This window comes from Lactuca serriola, chromosome 4 (genome assembly GCF_051521515.1).
Source record: "Lactuca serriola cultivar US96UC23 chromosome 4, Lser_US96UC23_V15, whole genome shotgun sequence".
NCBI lineage: Eukaryota > Viridiplantae > Streptophyta > Magnoliopsida > Asterales > Asteraceae > Lactuca > Lactuca serriola.
The window spans coordinates 299,124,838-299,145,235 of record NC_136411.1 but is presented as its reverse complement, the minus strand read 5'-3'; the positions used below and the strand labels follow the sequence as shown (position 1 = coordinate 299,145,235).

At 37.8% G+C, this 20,398-nt stretch overlaps 1 pseudogene; it reads right to left on the bottom strand.

The window, feature by feature from the left end:
- Positions 1-12,491: 12,491 nt before the first annotated feature.
- LOC145097189 (L-type lectin-domain containing receptor kinase IX.1 pseudogene) lies at positions 12,492-14,679 on the bottom strand (annotated as a pseudogene).
- Positions 14,680-20,398: the final 5,719 nt, after the last annotated feature.

The following is a 20,398-nucleotide window of genomic DNA, read 5'->3' as shown; positions in this document are numbered from 1 at the left end:
CCTTAGGGCAATCCTTAGGAATGAATGGGAGAAGGGTAATCGGTTCTTAGGATAAATATTTAAGAAATAAATGGAGATAAAGGGGGTGGGTAATTGGATTGATTATTTGATAATTAAATATAATAATTATATTATTGTGGGTTGAAAACCCTATATGCTCACCAGGCTCCCAAGCCTGACCCACTCAGTATAATTGTATCACAGGTATCGATATGAAGCTGCTTTGCACTGAGAGATTAAATGAGATGTAAATCACTAGAGTAAATGAATGTATGTTCTGTTTATGCTTCTGTGTCTGTATCGGAACATGACATCCCGAGGTTTTGTTATTTAATGAAAATACATTCTCTTTGAGAAATGTTTTGATAAGTTTTTATCATATCTTGTTTAAGGAACAAATTCCGCAACCGTTTTCTTTAAACGATTACTCTGATTTTAAAATAAAGCATAAACAAACCGGTCTTTTCTGGCCGTAAAATTTGGGGATGTCACAGTTGGTATCAGAGCATTAGTTTAAGCGAACTAGGAATTTGTAGGAAATTTCTAGACTTAAACTTAGAATGCTAAGTAATGATTGTGAGGAGTGTGTCTAAAATATGATAGGTAGTACACCTAAATTGACACAAGCACTAGTTTATTTTAGGAATGATGTGTAAAATGCTTTTATGTGCTAATTGTTTTGTGTGATAGCTAAATTGATGCTATTATTTGTTCGGATCTATGGTCTGTTGCCGACCGGATCTGGAAACCTTATGTGTGTAGGATTCTAAGCGTATGACTACGATATTAGAACTAGCATGTAAATGTTTCAGAGTGATAAGGAGATTTATACGTTTATCGTAATTAAAGCTTTCTTATCTTAAATTCTCGCTTGGTACACCGAATACCTGCTTGGATGTACAAGAGGTCATGGTGTAGACTCGTAGAGAAATTGAGTAAATGGAGGAATTGAAGAAGGCTTATGATAGTGGATGACACCTATCAGAAGATATCGTAAGAGTGGTATGTTGCCTTTAGAGTATGTATTATGAAATAACAGTACGTTTAAAGGAGTACGGTACGTCTGAAGTACACCTTCGATTGGCAGGATGATGGAACGATTGATGAAATTCTTGAAGTTGTCTCATCGTCTGGTATTTCCATCACCAATCGAGTTGAAGTAGAGTTGATGATTGAAGATTTAGCAATGAAGAAGTCCTAGTAGAGTCTAGGGAAATTGTTTATGATTATTTGGACACATTCGTATGTGTTAAATTGTTTTGTGATTTTATTGTATGGTGACTTGGTCGACTGCGGTACAATACTTGGGACGAGTATGAGTAGGTGTGAAAGGTAGTAGATGCATATACTATCGGAAGCACTAGACTCGCACTTGGATCAGGGAAAGTCACAAGGTTACCAAGAAGCTAGTGATTGATTCCATTTTATTCTGGTATGTCATTACCATTGTTTCGGTAATGAATAGTAAGATGGTTCTTGTTCCGACCCTAGTGGTCATGTTTAAATTTGAGTTCGACTACGAGGAGTATGTTACATGGTCTAGGGGACCAAGTTAGATGTAACATTTGACTTAAGTCAGAAGGTTGAAGTTAATGCGATTGATAATGTCGCGCTTGTTGTTAAAAGAAGTTTGTAGGTAGAAATGATACATGCTGAAATGTGATTATATCACATTATAATATGAAGGAAGGTATATTCCATTTTGGAATTTAAATCTAAGAGACCTGAGTCTAAGAATTGCATCATTCGATGAGAGATCAGTAAAGCACGACCCATCGGTGTGTTACAACAGATAAAGGAAAGTATTTATCCTGAGAAGAAGAAGGAGTCCATAATAACGATTTATTTGGTAACTCGAAGGTTACGATTGAAAGTACAACATAGTACGATAAGCAGAGGCAAGATTGAGCATCGTCTGCGATCAAGAAATCCATAGAGTTAAATACTCTTACGAGGAAAAATAGAATTTACGGTTATTACCTAGGATGAAGAGATAGCGTATGGAATCATTATACAAGTTCTATTTTCGTTCATGATTCCTAGACGTAATCATCCTAAGGGGGAGATAATTATAACGCCCGTAGATCAGGGCTAGTCAATTTAGAGACGATAGGCGTCAAAAATGAATTTTTGATGGAATATTATTTAGAAGGATTAATCTTAACCAAGTTGTAGTATATGTCACAAGGTTTCTGTGCATATAAAGAACGCTAAAATCCGAGTTATAACGAAGAAGTTATGACCTGTCGAAGTTTCGCGACAGAACCGGCACAACCCAGCGCGATCCAACGCGACGTAAATAGTGAATTTAAGGTAGATAAATATATATCCTTAGTGATCTAAATGAGAATTGAATATTTCATCAATAGTAGTGCAAGGACGGAAAGACGAACGAAAACGGAGTTCAGATGAAGGAGTTATGAATTTCGAACGGAGCTTTCCTGTCCCGACCTACTAAAGATAATATATAAGTAATATATTTATAATATATTAAAAATAAAGTCAAAATTAGCCACTGGAGTCTAAACGAGAGTTGTAGATCATAATCTCACTTTCGCGTCGATATAAAGAACGTCGAAAACGGAGTTCGTATGCGAAAGTTATGAATTTCTGAAGTTCGGGGCGCAAAACCCTAAAACTGTCAGAGACCACGACATGGCAAGTCCTCTGACACCTCCGGAGGTCCCCCAGATGTAACTTGCGATGACACATGCAGTGACGACCAAGCCCACGACGTGGAAAAAGGTTGCCACGACGTGGCAAGGGCCAATTTTGCCCTATAAATAGATTTGAAGGGTCAGCCGTTTAAGGTTGCTATTTTCTCTTCTCTCTCTCGTTTTACCTCGATTTGCGTGCAATAAATATCCCGAAGCCCCGGTATCAACCTCGAGACCCGAAGCAAGTCCTGAAGCACCGAAGATCCCGAGAAGAAAAGAGTTTCCGAGCCGAAGCTCTACCTGCGAGAAATACGGTGTGTGAAGAGATCACAGTTTCACCGAAGGATACTACTTCTAAAAGCCGTAGTGCTGCCCGATCATCTTCTGATCAAGTGAGTGTGTGGTCACTTTCTTCTAACACATAAATATTAAGTATTTGCTATGAAATACATGCTATGTATATAATATGTTGTTGTTTATTTGAGATGATTGTGGAATGGATGAATTATATAAGTTTTAATGGGTTAAACTATATATGTATTTTGTATCTAAAAATATGTTGGGTAGAACATGAGTAGATGAGGTTGTTGGTAGGTGATAAAAGGTGGGTTGGACCATGATATAAAAGGATAAAGAGATAAACTAGTTTTAGATCTGAGACTATGGATCAGAGTAGGAGGTTAGTTTTAGATCCAAGGGTATGGATCAGATCAAGAGGTTAGTTTTAGGTCCAAGAATATGGATTAGGTAATGAGGAAAATTTAAGATCCGGGAGTACGGATTATGTATTTTAGAACTACGTATGCATTCGATAAGGTATCATGTGTATAGTCCCTTTTAGGAATCGTGATTTTAAATACGAGTATTGATTATAATATGAAATATACATATGTATGTGAAGTATTTGTCATTGTCCGAAATACGTGTTAGATATATTTGATAATATACAACGTGCGAATCAGATATGGTTCAATATGTAACAACGCAAATTTTCAAACAAATTTTTCATTTCAAAAATAAAGTATTTTCATTCAACAAGGCATATTTATTCCAAGTGTCATGTCAAAATACAAATCATAGAATTCCCAAGATCTCAAAACATCAATCAGTGTGTACAGATCACGCCGGCGCCTTCCCACGGTCCTCGCTAGTACCTGAAACACATACATAACAACTGTAAGCATAAATGCTTAGTGAGTTCCCCAATATACAACTTACGCACATACGCCTTTCCAGGCCCTGACCTTCTGGTCCATGTGTCTCAGGGGACTTCCGTCCCTGCTGGGTAAACCTTCCGGTCCTACCCACGCCGACCTTCCGGTCCATAACACAACGCCTTCCGGCCCATAACATAATCGCCTTCCGGCCCATAACATAATGCCTTCCGGCCCATAATATAATCGCCTTCCGGCCCATAACATACATAGCATGTATAACAAATAACTTACCACATATAGCACATATATCACATATCAGATCCGACCTTCCGGTCACACAGTCAAACCCTTCCGAGTACAGTATAGTGAGAAGACTCACCTCGTGAATATCGAAAGCTAGCAAATCCCGAAATCACTCGTGCTCGATCCGCCGAGCTACAATCTCCCTATAACATCATATATCTCTTATTAACACTTTTATCTTCTAAGTTTGACTATCCCTAAGAAGTCAGACATAGGTCAACTCTGGTCAACGGTCAACGGTCAACGGTCAACTTGATCGGACTCGGTGAGTGCTATGGCGACTCGGCGAGTCTAGACGTCCTTACCAATTCTCTAATATTCCCTTTCTACTCGTCGAGTATCCCTCTTGACTCGACGAGTTCCTCCTGGAAGAATCGCGGGGCCACCCCGACTCAACTCGTCGAGTCTGAAGAACAACTCGACGAGTCCCAGTAAATCTTCAAGCTACTTGCCGAGTCTGTTCATCGGACTCGGCGAGTCCATGCCACGCAACCGCTCAAACTGCTTTCTAAGATTAGAACTGCTCTGACCATTCATAAGTCTGGCCTTCCTAGACTGATCCATCACGTAAGGTCCTCATTTCGGTGCTCATAATACACCCCATGACTCATAATTTACATTTTGACCTAAGGCATAAGGATTCCAATCCAAAACCTCCATTAATTCCCGAAATGCTCAGGCATGGGACATTCTGGACCTCCAAAGGTCCTAATACAGGGTTCCAATCGTTTGGGGGACTAAGGTAACATTCAATCTAGCCACAAAAGGGTTCCATAAACCCTAAATCCATATACACATCAACATAGAAGAGTGCAACTCGAATTGTTACCTGAATAATGTGCTCTCTGTGTCCCCAATCTTCAGAACGTGGCTTCTCTTGTTGTTCCCTTAACCAAGCCTCCTCTTCTTTGCATGACAATGCTTCCAAAATCAACAATGGTCTTCTACTTTGCTCCAGATGCACACAATCGAATTAGGGTTTCTCTCTGCAGGCTAGGGTGAACAATGACGGCCATAAGGTCCCTCATATACGTCCCTAACCTGAACGGTTAGGGTTTTCGCTAAACAGCGCAGACTCGCCGAGTCCATATCCGGACTCGTCGAGTCCAATCGCGAACCCGCGACCAGCTCCGCGATCCTACTCGGCGAGTCTAGGCTCCAACTCGCCGAGTCCCCTCTTAAAACACCCAAAAACATAAATATAACAATACCTGAAATTCCGGGCTGTTACACAATATGTGTTAAGATGTGTATATATGATACTATTACTTAAAAACCTTGTGTTAAGTATACACTAGTTAGCGTTTCCTAAACGGAGATAGTATCAAAATTTGATTATAAACATTGTAGGTTTGCCTAGTAATGGGTTAAGACTTAAATGGGATGTTTAGTTCAATTAGGATTGGGATTTGGGTAGTCTCCTATTGAGAGTACGTGTGTTGTGAGATTGATGATCGGTGGAGTACGTCCTACGTATAAAAGTACATTTTATGTACGAAGTCTTTTTCAAAGCTCTGTGTCTTGGGTGCTGCTTGTGCCAGGGTACTATTATGTTCTCGGGTACGATTCTTTCGCATACCAGAGTACTATAATGTGCCAGAAGTACCATCATGTACAAAGTCCCTTTGACAATTTTGTGTGTCGGCTACGGGGGCGTACGGGAGTACTCTAGTAGTATTTCCCCATACTTTTATTTTGAGAGAGCTTTGGAGTCAGCGTTTCTTTTATGAAGTGATCGACCGAGCTTCATATGTCAGCGTTTTCTTTCACGAAGTAATTAAGGGAACTTCGTAGACTACCTAATAAAGTGCGTCGGTAAAAGACCACTGCTAGGTATGTCTGGTGTTATATTGTTGGGATAGGTAAAGTCTGGGGGTATAATACCTCATGATAGTTGGACCACGCCTAGGCATTGTTATCTAGATAACTACCCCTGACTTAAAATGTCTTGTGGTTCTTTCTTTTACGAATGAAGGTTCGTGGTGAAACTTGTTCCATTCCCCTCATTTGATGTCTTTATTGATCCTCGTTTGCTGTCAGGGAATTTCCGAAGCAGCTTCGTCAGTTGTTATTCATATCGAATCCTTAGGCTAGATCTCATAAGATCATTGTATAAGGTCAGTATGTGGGGATCGACAGGATGGGATATGTTGTTTTAGAAATATAATATGTGTTCATAATATCAATGGTTTTGCAGGATCGAGATATACTTTATTATCACGTTGTTTGAATTAAGAGCTTTCATACCCTATGTTCCTTAGATAATTAGGTTCATTGGGTAATATTGGAACTAAATGTTCTTTAGGTGTTCTCAAACTAGGTGTCCATTAATTATTGTGAATTGTGTGTTCATCAGAGGTGATCCAAGAACCATGTCAACACTAGACTTTGTGCCAATTTCTTAGGGCAATCCTTAGGAATGAATGGGAGAAGGGTAATCGGTTCTTAGGATAAATATTTAAGAAATAAATAGAGATAAAGGGGGTGGGTAATTGGATTGATTATTTGATAATTAAATATAATAATTATATTATTGTGGGTTGAAAACCCTATATGCTCACCAGGCTCCCAAGCCTGACCCACTCAGTTTAATTGTATCACAGGTATCGATACGAAACTGCTTTGCACTGAGAGATTAAAGGAGATGTAAATCACTAGAGTAAATGAATGTATGTTCTATTTATGCTTCTGTGTCTGTATCGGAACATGACATCCCGATGTTTTATTATTTAATGAAAATACATTCTCTTTGAGAAATGTTTTGATAAGTTTTTATCATATCTTGTTTTGGGAACAAATTCCGCAACCGTTTTCTTTAAACGATTACTCTAATTTTAAAATAAATCATAAACAAACCGGTCTTTTCTAGGCGTAAAATTTGGGGATGTCACATGAAGCCTCACGAGGCGAACTACCCGACGCATGATTTAGAGTTGGGGGCGTTGGTCTTCGCCCTCAAGATTTGGTGACATTACCTCTACGGGGTTCGATGTACCATTTACACGGACCACAAGAGTTTGAGGTACCTCATGGATCAGCCGAATTTGAAAATGAGGCAGCGTCGGTGGTTGGACGTGGTGAAGGATTATGATTGCGAAATCCTTTATCACCCGGGGAAGGACAATGTGGTGGCCGATGCACTTAGCCGTAAGGCGGCACCGATCAGGGATGTGTGTATGAGGATGACGGTGGTGACTCCACTGTTAGAGCAGATTCAGGAAGCTCAGCAGGAGGCTATGAAAGAGGAACATCGGAAGAGTGAGCGAATAATGGGTCAAGTCACCTCCTTCGATTATGATAGCCGAGGATTATTGACACTACACTGTAGGGTGTGGGTACCGTATCACGGAGGCGTGCGATAGGTCTTGATGGGGGAGGCGCACAAATCTCAATTCTCTATTCATCCAGGGGCGACGAAGATGTATAGGGATCTTTGTCTAGACTATTGGTGGCCCTGTATGAAGCAGGATGTGGCTTGGTACGTCGAGCGGTGTTTGACCAGCAGGAAGGTCAAGGCCGAGCATCAGAGACCGCACGGAAAGATGCAGTCATTGGATATCCCGTTGTGAAAATGGGAAGATATTACGATGGAATTTATCACAAAGCTTCCCCGGACTGCGCGAGGAGTAGATACGATTTGGGTCATCGTGAATCGATTGACCAAAAGCACCCATTTTATTCCGATCCAGGAGAGTATCTCGGCCGAAAAGTTGGCCGATATCTATATCAAGGAGATAGTGGCGCGGCACGGGGTGCCAGTGTTAGTGATATCAGACTGAGATGTGCGGTTCACTTCCAGGTTTTAGAAGAAGTTTCATGATGAGTTGGGCACTCGTCTGCATTTTAGCACCGCCTTTCACCCGCAGACGGATGGTCAGAGCGAGCGGACCATCCAGACTTTGGAGGATATGTTGCGGGTATGCGTGCTAGACTTCGGTGGTAGCTGGGATACCTATCTTCCCTTGGCTGAGTTCTCGTACAACAACAGCTACCACGCGAGTATTGACCGTCCCCCATTCGAGATGTTATACGGATGGAGGTGCAGGACCCCGATATGTTGGGGTGAAGTTGGCCAGAGGGTCATGGGGAGCATAGAGGTGGTGCTCAAGACGACCGAGAGAATCCAACAGGTTCGAAGCAGGATTCAGACTCCGCAGAGTCGGCAGAAAAGTTACGCCGACAAGCGTCGATCAGACATGGAGTTTCAGGTAGGGGATATGGTTCTCCTGAAGGTGTCGCCTTGGAAGGGCGTCATTCGATTCATGAAGCGTGGCAAGTTGGGCCCGAGATACATTGGTCCGTTCAGGGTTGTAGCCCGGGTGGGCAAGGTGGCATACAGGTTGGACCTACCAGCCGAGGTCAGTCAGATCCACAGTACCTTCCATGTCTCCCAGCTGCGGAAGTGCCTAGTGGATGATTCAACGGTGGTGCCGTTAGAGGATATACATGTTGATAACAACCTGAATTACATTGAGCGCCCAGTCGCAATCCTCGACCGGAAGTTGAAGGATTTGAGGAACAAGAGGGCGGAATTAGTGAAGGTGCAATGGCAGCCCTGGAAGGGTTCAGAGTGGACTTGGGAGACAGTGGAAGAAATGATGGAGCATTACCCCGAGCTGTTTCAGGATCGAGCAGCAGACTTCGAGGACGAAGTCTAAAATAAGTGGGAGAGATTTGTAGCACATGGTTCCTGGTATGTAAAACTTATCTAAGTATTTTGCATTTTTAGCCTTGGACTCGACGAGTTATAAGTCCGACTCGCCGAGTAGAGACGAGATATGAAACACGTTTAAGTTGGCGACTCGGCGAGTCCATATTCTGGACTCGGTGAGTCCCCGCTGTCTGGTAAAACCCTAATTCCAAGGGTTTGCACCCTATTTAAACCAACCTTATGCGCCCCAAGCTCGCCCCCTTCACCCTCAGAGCCCCCTATATCGTTCTAACATAATTCCTTGTGAGATTGAAGTGCTTGGTGTGATTTCTTGAAGACTTTGAGAGAGAAAGGAGAGTAGATCAAGAGGAGAGGAAGGAGACCAGACATCTTGGTGTTATTTCAGAGATTTCCTTGAGGTATAACTCAGTTTCCCCCTGTTTTCATGCTTATAGTCCCTTAGAGCTCCATTAAAGTCCTTCTTGAGCCATTTCCAAGCTTGGGTATGATTTAGGGTTTGTAATAAGCTGATTAACCTTTAGATCTAGGCATGATTGAGCTCCAGGAGCTCGGATCCACTTCCTTTATGAAGCCATATTGCATAAAAGACCTAGATCTACTCTTTTAGTGCATTTTGAGACCTAAAACATTCATTGGTGTTTATTTACATGTAAAGTTGGAAACTTTACGTGTTAATCAAGCCCTAAGAACCCAGATCTATGTATGGCATGAGCTGGATTCTAGCAAAATCGAGTATATAGTATTTGCATGTGAAAGACTCGGCGAGTCGTTCATCGGACTCGACGAGTCGTGTCGCGAGTCCCCGAGTTTTCCCCCTTTTCGTGTTTGCTGGGTGGAGTAGTGAGTCATGGGGTGTGACTCAGTGGGTCGGAAGCCAGACTCACTCATGAAGGAACTCGGCGAGTCAATGCCCTGACTCGGCGAGTTCAAGGCAATCTTCTTGCCTCAAGAACAAACTCGGCGAGTTGTTCATACAACTCGGCGAGTCTCAGCATAGAACGTTCTTCGGATGAAGATGAACTCGACGAGTTGTTCATACAACTCGGCGAGTAGGATGAAGGACTATTGGACATCGATTTAGAAGGAAAACTCGTCGAGTCAATGCCTAACTCGACGAGTAGAGACGAGATTATGGTCAATCGAATGGATAGGGACTCGACGAGTTGGCGAGCCAACTCGGCGAGTCGGGTCAACTGGAAGTTGACTTTGAATTTGACTCTTGGTTTGGTTAGGGGTAAATGGTCATTTTACCCTGAGGTTGATTAGCAGTATTTGACTAAGTGTTTTGTGGGAATTATAGCCGGAGGATTTCCGGGGCAGCAGCAGAAGAAGACAGTCAGTTTCCACGCAGATCAGCAACTACTTTGAGGTGAGTTACCTTCCAGTAGCGGTGGGTCTATGGCCACAATGTCGGCCCACCAGTAGGAGTTGTATGATTAGATGATTGCCTTTGTGATATCATCTAGGTTTGCTACTACCTGATATGTTTATATGCTGGCATGATATGTATATGTGATAGTAGTAGAGTTCGGTTGTTAGGACCGAAGGGTAGGTCAGACACCCCAGATATGTCTGACAGTATGCGATGATATGTTTATATGCTGGCATGATATGTTATATGTGATAGTGGTAGTAGGAGGGGAATAGTCCCAAGTTCGGTCATTAGGACCAAAGGGTAGATCAGACACCCCATATATGTCTGATAATATGTTATGTTATGATATATGTGATAGTAGTAGTAGGGGGTGAAATAGTCCGCGAGGATCGGTTGTTAGGAGCGATGGGTAGTCAGCACCCCAGAATGACTTGACATGGGTAGTCAGCACCCTAGAACGGCTTGACATGGGTAGGTCGGTACCCCAGAATGGCCGTACCGGGTAGGTCGGGCACCCCAGAATTGCCCGGCAGTATGTATGATATGTGATTGTATGGTATGTGGTATGATGGGGGAACTCACTAAGCTTCGTTCTTACAGTTTTCAGTTTTGGTTTTAGGTACCTCTTCTTCATAGGGGAAGGAGTTGGCGCGGTAACGGCACATCACATACACGCCTTGTATTCCGCACTATGAGATTTGTACTCTGACATTATTATGTTTTATAAACTGGTTTTCAGACACGCGACATCTTTTATTAAATGATATGATCGGTGAATGTTTTATTTCTAACGTTTTGCTAAGTATATGTTTTAAAAATGAAATTTTTGGCCCGTATTTTTGGGACGTTACACTTTAGCGGCGACACATATGTCACCAGTATTAGGTTAGTTCGGATAAGGGTGCCCTAACCGTTGGATTGGGTATTTGATCGAACGGTGTAGATGTAACGGAAGGGAAAGACACGGATTCGGGTGATCACCCTTTAGCGGCGACGCTATTACCGGCGATAGAGGCTTTTAGCGGCGACACTCTCTAGAGTCGCCGCTAAAGGCCTCTGTTGCCGGTAATAACGTCGCCGCTAAAGAGTGATTTTCTTGTAGTGCAAATGGTTGGTTTCTTTAGCTGGTTCTTCTTCTTTATAAGTACTATCGGGTCATTTGGGGCGGTTACTGTTCTTTTTTATATCCAGGACAATCTTGGTCGTCGGTGGGGGTATGGGATCGTGGCTTTGGTGATTGTTACGGGGTTCGTGATCTTCTTGTTGGGTACAAAAAGGTATCATTTCAAGAAGCTTGTGGTTAGTCCGTTAACATAAATAGCTTTGATATTCTTGGGGGCATGGAAGAAGAGACATATGGAGCTTCCTTCGGATCCTTCGTTATTAATGTGGATAATATTGTAATTAACAAAGGAGCTGAAAGCAAGAAAAGCAAGCAGAAGTTGCCACACAGCAAAGAATATCGTTGAGTCATTTTCATTTTCTGTTTATTTGTCTTTATAACTAGATTTAGCTTCTGCTTTTAATAGATGATAAATTCTGCCATGGTACATCTTATTAATTTATTTATTGAAAAGGTTCATGAGTTATGAGAATATGTGTGACGAATTGAAAGTAATTTCAACGTTTGTTCTTTTATAAAATAGTTTATTCTTAATTACCTTTTAGCATAATTAAATAAAAATCATCCATACTATATTTACAAGTTGGCCGTTGTTTTAGTTTTCTTTTTCGGTTGATTATTAAACATTAGATGACCAAGAATCTCGATTTAATTTGATGCATTTTCTTATTAAAGAATGTACGTCTTATTAGATAAATATAACATGCAATATATGAAACATAGTCGACACTCATCTTCTTAATATGCTATGATTGAGTGTTTATGAAAAATATATTATTACTAGTTAATTATTTAGAAGAAAGGAAGGAGAGTTTTTTTATACGAATTGATCCACGAACTTATTTTTTAGTTTTATAAGGGCATAATGTGAGTATTTGTTTGATCTAAAAGGTCACTGAACCGATTATTATAGATTGACAGAGACTAAAAGAGTAGATCCTATCATAGTTTAAGGACCTATGAAGACCGACAAAAACTTTAGGAACTAAATAGGTAAACCTTAAAAATTTTGTAGGGCATTTATGTCATTTTCCCAAAAATGTTAATGAAAATTAACGAACATTATAACAAAGTATTAGAAACAATAACTAATTAAGAACCACTCAATGCTAGGACATTTGTCTAGTTTGTCATGTATATTGTAAAAAGCATTGTTTTAATTAGAATTCACATTGTAACTTGCTAAAGAAATATCCCTTAAACATTGTACAAAAAATGTTAATGAAAATTAATATAAACATTATAACAACGTATATTAGAAATGAGAACTAATTAAGAACCACTCAATACTGGATATATGATATGACCCCTAGACTTATTTTTGGAGATGGCACCAGGCGTTAAAGAGATAAGGGAAAAAGTTTAGAAACGTAAAGTTCGGTTATGACTTTGTTTTTGAAGTAGATGCATGATTAGTGGGTGTGTCATATAATCGGGGAGTAGGCATATTTTCGGGGACTTCAGGCGGAGTAACATTTTTTAATGCTCGAATTACTTCTGCAATGGTTAATCTTTTACTTGGATCAGGGTGTGTACATGACAACCCTACAGTCATCAAACAATTGTATTGTTTCTCATTAACGTCATGCGATAGCCTCTGATCAACTGTTAAAAGAAGTTGCTTCTCTCGGTATAAATGCGTAACCCATTCTACCAAGTCCATGTCCGAGATTTGGTTCTCCACACTTCTCCCACTCCCAATTTCCAATACAGTGACACCAAAGCTATACATATCTGTTGCCTTGCTAGCTTTACGTGAAGTAACATACTCAGGTGCGAAGTATCCCAAGGTTCCAGCCACTTTAGTAGTTTTTGAGATTTGCTCATTGCTGTCCTTAAGTCGAGCTAAACCGAAATCTCCAAGCTTCGGATTAAACTCTGAATCCAGCATCACATTGCTTGGTTTGATATCTCTATGAAGAACATATTTTTCACCTTGCTCCTCATGAAGATGATGTAATGCAGATGCCAAACCCCGAGCTATTTTAAATCGATTGGACCAAACAAGAGGGCCTTTATTGCCAAAGAGGTAAGAATCAAGACTACCATTTGGCATTATTTTGTATATAAGCAAGAACTTACCCTCGTCTTCGCACCAACCTACAAGTTCCACCAAATTAGGGTGTTTCAGTTTGCCTATGGTCGCCACCTCAGCTGCGTACTCGTTTTGTCCTTGTGTAGAACGTTCTGATATTTTCTTCACAGCAACCTCCTGGTGGACTGAAATTGGAAGACGCGCCTTGTAAACTCCGCCAAAACCTCCTTCACCCAACTTGTTGTCTTCGGAGAAGTCGTTTGTTGCCAATTGGAGATCAGAGTAAGAATATTCCAGTGGTGCAGGCCTTGTTTCAGTTTCTTTATCAGCACTACTGGGTATTACCATCAATTTAATTTCCTCTTGTGTGGCTTCATTGGTGCTTCTTCCATTACCTATTATCCAACCCTTCTTGAAAATCATGAATATCACCATGCCAATAATCATGGCTATGACCATACCAATGATCAGACCTATGGCACCAGGAACTAAGTCTCCTGATATACCGGATCTCTCTTCTGGGCTTCGCCATTTACCATTTAAGCTTGAATTGAACTCCCAGTATAAAAGCGTATTTTTCTCTACAAGGATGCCGGTGCCAGCGGAAAAGCCTACGATCACCCATTCAGTCAGAACCTCCTTAAGGTCAACATGATATGAAACGCTTGAAGTTTTTGGAGGGGTTTCAGCATTGTAGGTCCAAGATACTATCATCATCATTGTTTGAGCAGTATAAGAGATTGTAACCTCAGCAACATCTCCGCTGTGGTTACCAGCACTCCAAGCGGTGGTGTTAGCTGAAAAGATGGAATTCTTGTTTATCCCAACATGCTCATACAGAGGATCCCATTGAGTGTCAACAAAACTGTCGAACTCGACATGGATCATGTGATTTTGGGACGACTCTCTATAATTAGATAAGTTATAGAGACCAAGAAAGGAACCAGCAGAGTTGGGTGGGATTTGGAAATCCGCAGGGCCAAGAAAGAATGCAAACCCGTCTCCATAGTTTGAGGTGGGTTGATCGTCGGTGTCAATGGTGAAGGAGAAACGCGTAGTGAAATCCGAGACTTTCCCTGAGCTGGAATCCCACATTTGGACTCTATCGCCGTAGATGGCTTGGCCTACTTGGCACACATAATTCACATCGGTAAACTGTACAGCTCCAGAAGAAGGCACTGCACTTCCTCTATATAGGATTTCGTTATTGTTAGAACCAAAACTACTTGAGATTTTGAAGTAAACCGAGGAAGCAAAGGGTGAAAAAGTAAGATACAATATGTTGGTAGAAAAGAAAGTAATTAGAACGTGCATCTGGCCCATTGACATTGTCGAGCAGCAAGAGTACTGAGTTACAGATTCACGTGTACCAAGGTACACATTATAGGAAATATGTCTTGCTTTATACACAACCCTTGCCGACCATCTAAATTTTATTTAATGATTATTTAAGTTTATAAGCCGGCATGGTGAGAAACAGTAAGGATTACAATCATATATGTTTTTTTTTTCGGAGTTTATGTGAGATGAAAAATATTTTTATAGTGAAATAGCAGAATAAATTTTTAGTTTTAACAAATATTCCCATGAGATAGAGATGAAATTTAGAAGCGATGATGACTTGTGAGGGTAACTAATTTTTAATTTTGTTGATATTTAGTTATTGGATTTTTTGATTTACTTCTAAATTAATTGAAATTGTTCGTATTTTATCATTATCATCAATTCGGATCATAAGGGTAAAATGTAAACAATTTCAAATAATTTAGGTGTAAATCAAAATGAAAAAAAAAATTTAATGACTAAATGTGAATAAAATTGAAAGTTTCTAACCTTTTCAAGCCATTAATATGTAAATTAATCTAAATATTATTAAGAATGAGCACAAACCGAATATGAAGGATAGGAAAGTAAGAAGGTTGTATTAATGGTGTGATATACCTTAATTGTCTAAAGTAGTAGAAATTAGACTTAAAAGTACAATAGAAACGAATTTAATCACATAGAAATTGAAAAAACGAGTGTTGTGGTTTTAGGAATATACTTATAACATAGGTTTAGAAACAATCTAACACGGCATATTTGACTAAATGCTAACAAAATTAAAAGTTCATTACTACTTCAAGTCATTTTTGGAAACAATCTAAAATAACATATTTGACATGATGCGCAAGCATGAGCTTTATTCGATCCATGTTTTGTTATGTTTTATTATCAATTACTAACAACATTCTTCAGATTCACCATATATTAAATGGTCACTTAATTTTGGTCTTGGTACGAAATTATTGATCAAATCGGGTATAGTTGTCACTTAGTGGTGAACGGCATAAATGTTGTTTATTTTTTTTTTGTTTTTAGGTTGAAGGTTCAAATCATATTATGGTTTATGATGAAATTAAAATTAAAATTTTAGAGTACATTAGATTTTCCATTTAAAAAAACCAAAAAACCGTTGTAATTAATTAATATTGATCACTTTTTAATTACACACGTTAAGACCACGTACATAATAGTGTTCGTTGAAATGCAACATAAATACTGGGGGAATGTGTGGATAGGTAGGCGGAATGGAATTGTTATCCTTTCTCTTGCTCTTAGTTTTTTTTAATTGTCAAACTTTTATAATTGTCTTCTTTCTCTATTTTGCACACTTTCCCCTCTCATGAGCTTCTTGCTTTTGTCCGGTCTTGTTATTTATATAATGTTTTCCCGTTTCCAAAACAAAAACTATGGTAGTTATATAAATAACTCTTATCTAGAAGCCCTTCCTATCAGCGTATACGTGTCAAAGGGGAAGAAGGGTTGACATCGTGGATGGAATTTGAAGTATCATTAATTAACGATATTCTAATTAAACCAAAGTCTGTGGGCACCAACTTTGGTTTTAGGCAATTTAATTTTGTTTTGGCAATTTAAGTTCTTATGCCAATTAAGTTTATATTGCTATTATCTTATTATGCTTTAAATTGTCAAATTATATTTTTAGTCTCTTTATTTTGTAAAGTAATTTTTTACCTAAACAACTACTTTATAATATATCACTTTTAATTCTTTAATTTTATAAATTAAAATATTCATTTTCAATTATATATATATATATATATATATATATATATATATATATATATATATATATATATATATATATATATTATAATCACCACCTGGCCACTGCAATTCTAATATATATATATATATATATATATATATATATATATATATATATATATATATATATATATATATATATATATATATATATATATATATATATATAAAATTTGTTTTTCCTATAATCACCACTGACCACTGTAATTCTAAAAAATATATTTTGACCCTTTCAACTTTAAACTTTATAAAACGTCTTTTTTATGATACCGACTTTTTTAAACTTTGGAGTTTATCTACGTTTCCATATAATTATTTCTTAATTTTTTTATGCTTATTTTCATATGCAGTTTCTGCATATGAGTTGGATAATATATAATAAATTTGGGGTTATTTGAATTTTTGTTTGTTAATTTATGAAAATCTTTAGAAAAATCCCAATATTTTGGAAAATCTTTAATAAATTCCTAAATTGTTTTTTTAACATAAAGGTCCGACTATTTATCCTTTTGAATAGTAAAGCTCAAGAAACCGGCTAATTTATTTACGTTACTCTTTTTTAACTTGTTCAGCAGGTCATGAGACTAAATTGTTATTTTTTCCAAAATAATAAGATTGGTCTGTAGATTTCGTCAGAATTTATATATAATGTATAAACGTATATTTTTACGTATTTTATATATATATATATATATATATATATATATATATATATATTTACATATTTTTAACGTATAAACATATTTTTTAAGTATTAATATGTACGTTTAGGTATTTTACATATTTCTTATGTAGTTTTATGTATTATTCTTTATGTATTACATATTTATATTTTTTTTACGTATTTGTGTATTTTATATATTTTTTATATAGATATTTATTTATTTTAAATGTATAAACGTATTTGTGTACTTTTAAGTATTTTACATATTTTTTTATGTATTTTTAACTGTTTTTTTATGTATTATGTATTTATCTATATTTTTATGTATTTATGTATTTTTTAAAATTTGTTATGTAGATATTTATGTATTTTAAATGTAGAACCGTATTATTTTTATGTATTAATTATACTTTTTACTTCAAGTCATCTTCACCATTTTATCAAATTCTTGCAGCTTCATCGAGTACGTCATAATAGTTTTCCTATATACCAACATATTTTAAGCTTTTCTCATTCGATTATATTGAAATTAAACATCAAATTAAAACAGAAAATAATAATATATGTAGATACGGACAATTCACCAGTCTCATTTGTCCCCAAGGAGCCCCCAAGTATCATGTGGAGAAGATGAAGATGTGTGTGCTGGAAAAATTTTATTCCTTACATCATTACATGACTTTAAATCTAAAAGCTAATGGAACATCAAACATTTAACGATTTCATATGAACTCATTGTTTAATTCAACCTTATTTAAAAACATTGTTGCATATTTTGTATAAGGAAAAGCATTATTGTATATTTATATTCTTTGGTTTAAACTTATATTTATTATTTTTTTGATTACTATTTGTAATAATTAATGGTATTTGAGTAATCCTCCGATTAATCCACGCCTAACCCATTAGTACTTTAATCTCAGTCCACCGATGTTGTTTTACAACCTTGGTATTAGGTAAAGAACCTTAAAAATGCTATTACATACTTAAATTCCTTTCGATAAATTCAGAATTTGTAATGGATATATAGTTTGTTCACGGTCAATAAATTTTTCTCTAATTTCAACATCCCTAAGACGGCCGTGTTATGCCTGAAGGCATAAATTATTATTTGTTTTTTAATTCAAGTTTTAATTTCAAGATATGCGAATGGGAAAATCTTTAAATATGTGGGTATGTAACAAAATGATCTAGACATACTCGAAGAGGCTATAGGAATTAGATGAAATAGTGAAGACAACTTGAAGTAAAAATACATAAAAACATAAAAAATAATACGATTATACATTTAAAGTATATAAAAATACACAAATATTGTAACGGCCCAATAATTATAAGGTAAAATTTTCATTTTTAAGTCAACCATAAACATCTTTAATCGATTTAACATTAAAAATTATATTAGAGTAAAATAATTATCAGAGTACAATCCCAAAATCACAAAATGCGGAAACATGGGTGGATGCGGTGTAGTCATGTCAGGCCCTTTCCATTCGAACCAGAAGTACCTGAAAACATTTTAAACATAATCCATAAGCACAAAGCTTAGTGAGTTCCCCAAAATACCACATACCATACATATCATGCAAACATACATACATCAGGTCCCGCCCAGGGCTCCACCCGATACATTCATCAGGCCCCGCCCGGTACATTCATCACGCCCCGCCCGGTACCTTCAACCCACTAAACACTGGTGACAGTCAAATAGATGCTAATCATTATACACATGCAAGAGTCACACATACAACTAGCATATTAATCATAATAAATCATGGGCCGACATTGGTTCCTTCGACCCACTAAACACTGGGAGGAGACTCACCTATTCTGCTGTCAGTCAAATAGATGCTAGGGTTGTTGATCCGGAGAATCCCTACGCTAACCAATCAATTACAACCTCAATTAATAATTAGGCCATAAACCATAATCGGGAATCGAGCTCATTTTTCCAATACCAAGGGTAAAAGAACATTTTACCCTTCCTTCACTTGGTCGAAAGTCAGAAAGGCTAGTGGCCCAAAAAGGCCCAAAACCCTAATAGTCAAAGTATGGCCCAACTCACAAAAGTCAACAAAAAGTCAACAGATGTTGATTACGCCTAGTGTACTCAGACGGACGCCCGGTGAATGCCACCTTTGGCCAGTACGCACTGCGTATGTGCTGGGTACACTAAGCGTACTCCATAGCAGCCCAATCTCACCATTAAGTGCTTAATTGGTTAAGCCACTAAGTCCACTTTTTAGATCTGATACTAAATAATGTCTTAACACATAAAGTTGGAAACTTTACTCCTTGGCATGTCCTAATGGAACCCAATACTTGTTTTTGACGATTTAAACCCATAATAAGACCCTTAACTCATGCATGGTCCAATATAACACATCAAGATTCTACTTTTACGATTCCTAATAACTCCATAACGGATAAAGTTTCCAACTTTATCCATTAGAATGGTTGAACCAACCAAGATCTAGTCGTTAAATCTCAAAGTGTCACACACCAAAACTGGAACGGCGGAAATGTTCCGGGGTGGATGACGTCATGTCAAGTATCACAACATATGCAGTATAGTAATCAAAGTACAACAACCATTGTATTAATAGTAATAGTTTTACATAAGTTACATTTTATAGGGACATCAAAGTAATACATAAACTAGTATAGATGCAGCTCGGTTCTAGGCTGACTTCGGAAAAGCTCCCGGGGTGTACCTGTCTATCGCTGACCTGAGAATACAAGTTATTTTGAAAGTGAGTATCAGCATTTTTAATAATGCTGGTGAGTTCATAAGTATTTAGTGTCATTTGTGTAAGTAAGTATTTTATTCAAAATAACTTTATGAAAAGTAGTAGTTTAGAATCTACGGTGTATTAGCGTCCTTTCCAGAAAATCCTATATTTTCTAAATAAAAGCAGTCTTCTACCAAGACCCGACAGAGTTATGTTTTAAAGAGTAATTTTCCCCGAAATACTATCATTATCAGAAAACAATATTTACTTTAAAGGAATAATGAAAAAATCACAAGTAAAAATACCAGGGGAAAAATAACATACGCCTCAGCAGTAATACTGCTGATTAAGGCAAACGAAATCATAGACTCCAGGAGAATATCGAATGAATGATACGCCTGGCTCAGTCTAATAAAAGGAAGCACAAACTCCAGACAGTATCGAATGAACGATACAGCTAGCAAAGTCTAAAACAAGAGAATACAGACTCCAGACAGTATCAAATGAACGACACAGCTAGCAAAGTCTAAAACAAGGAAATACAGACTCCAGACATTGTCAAATGAACG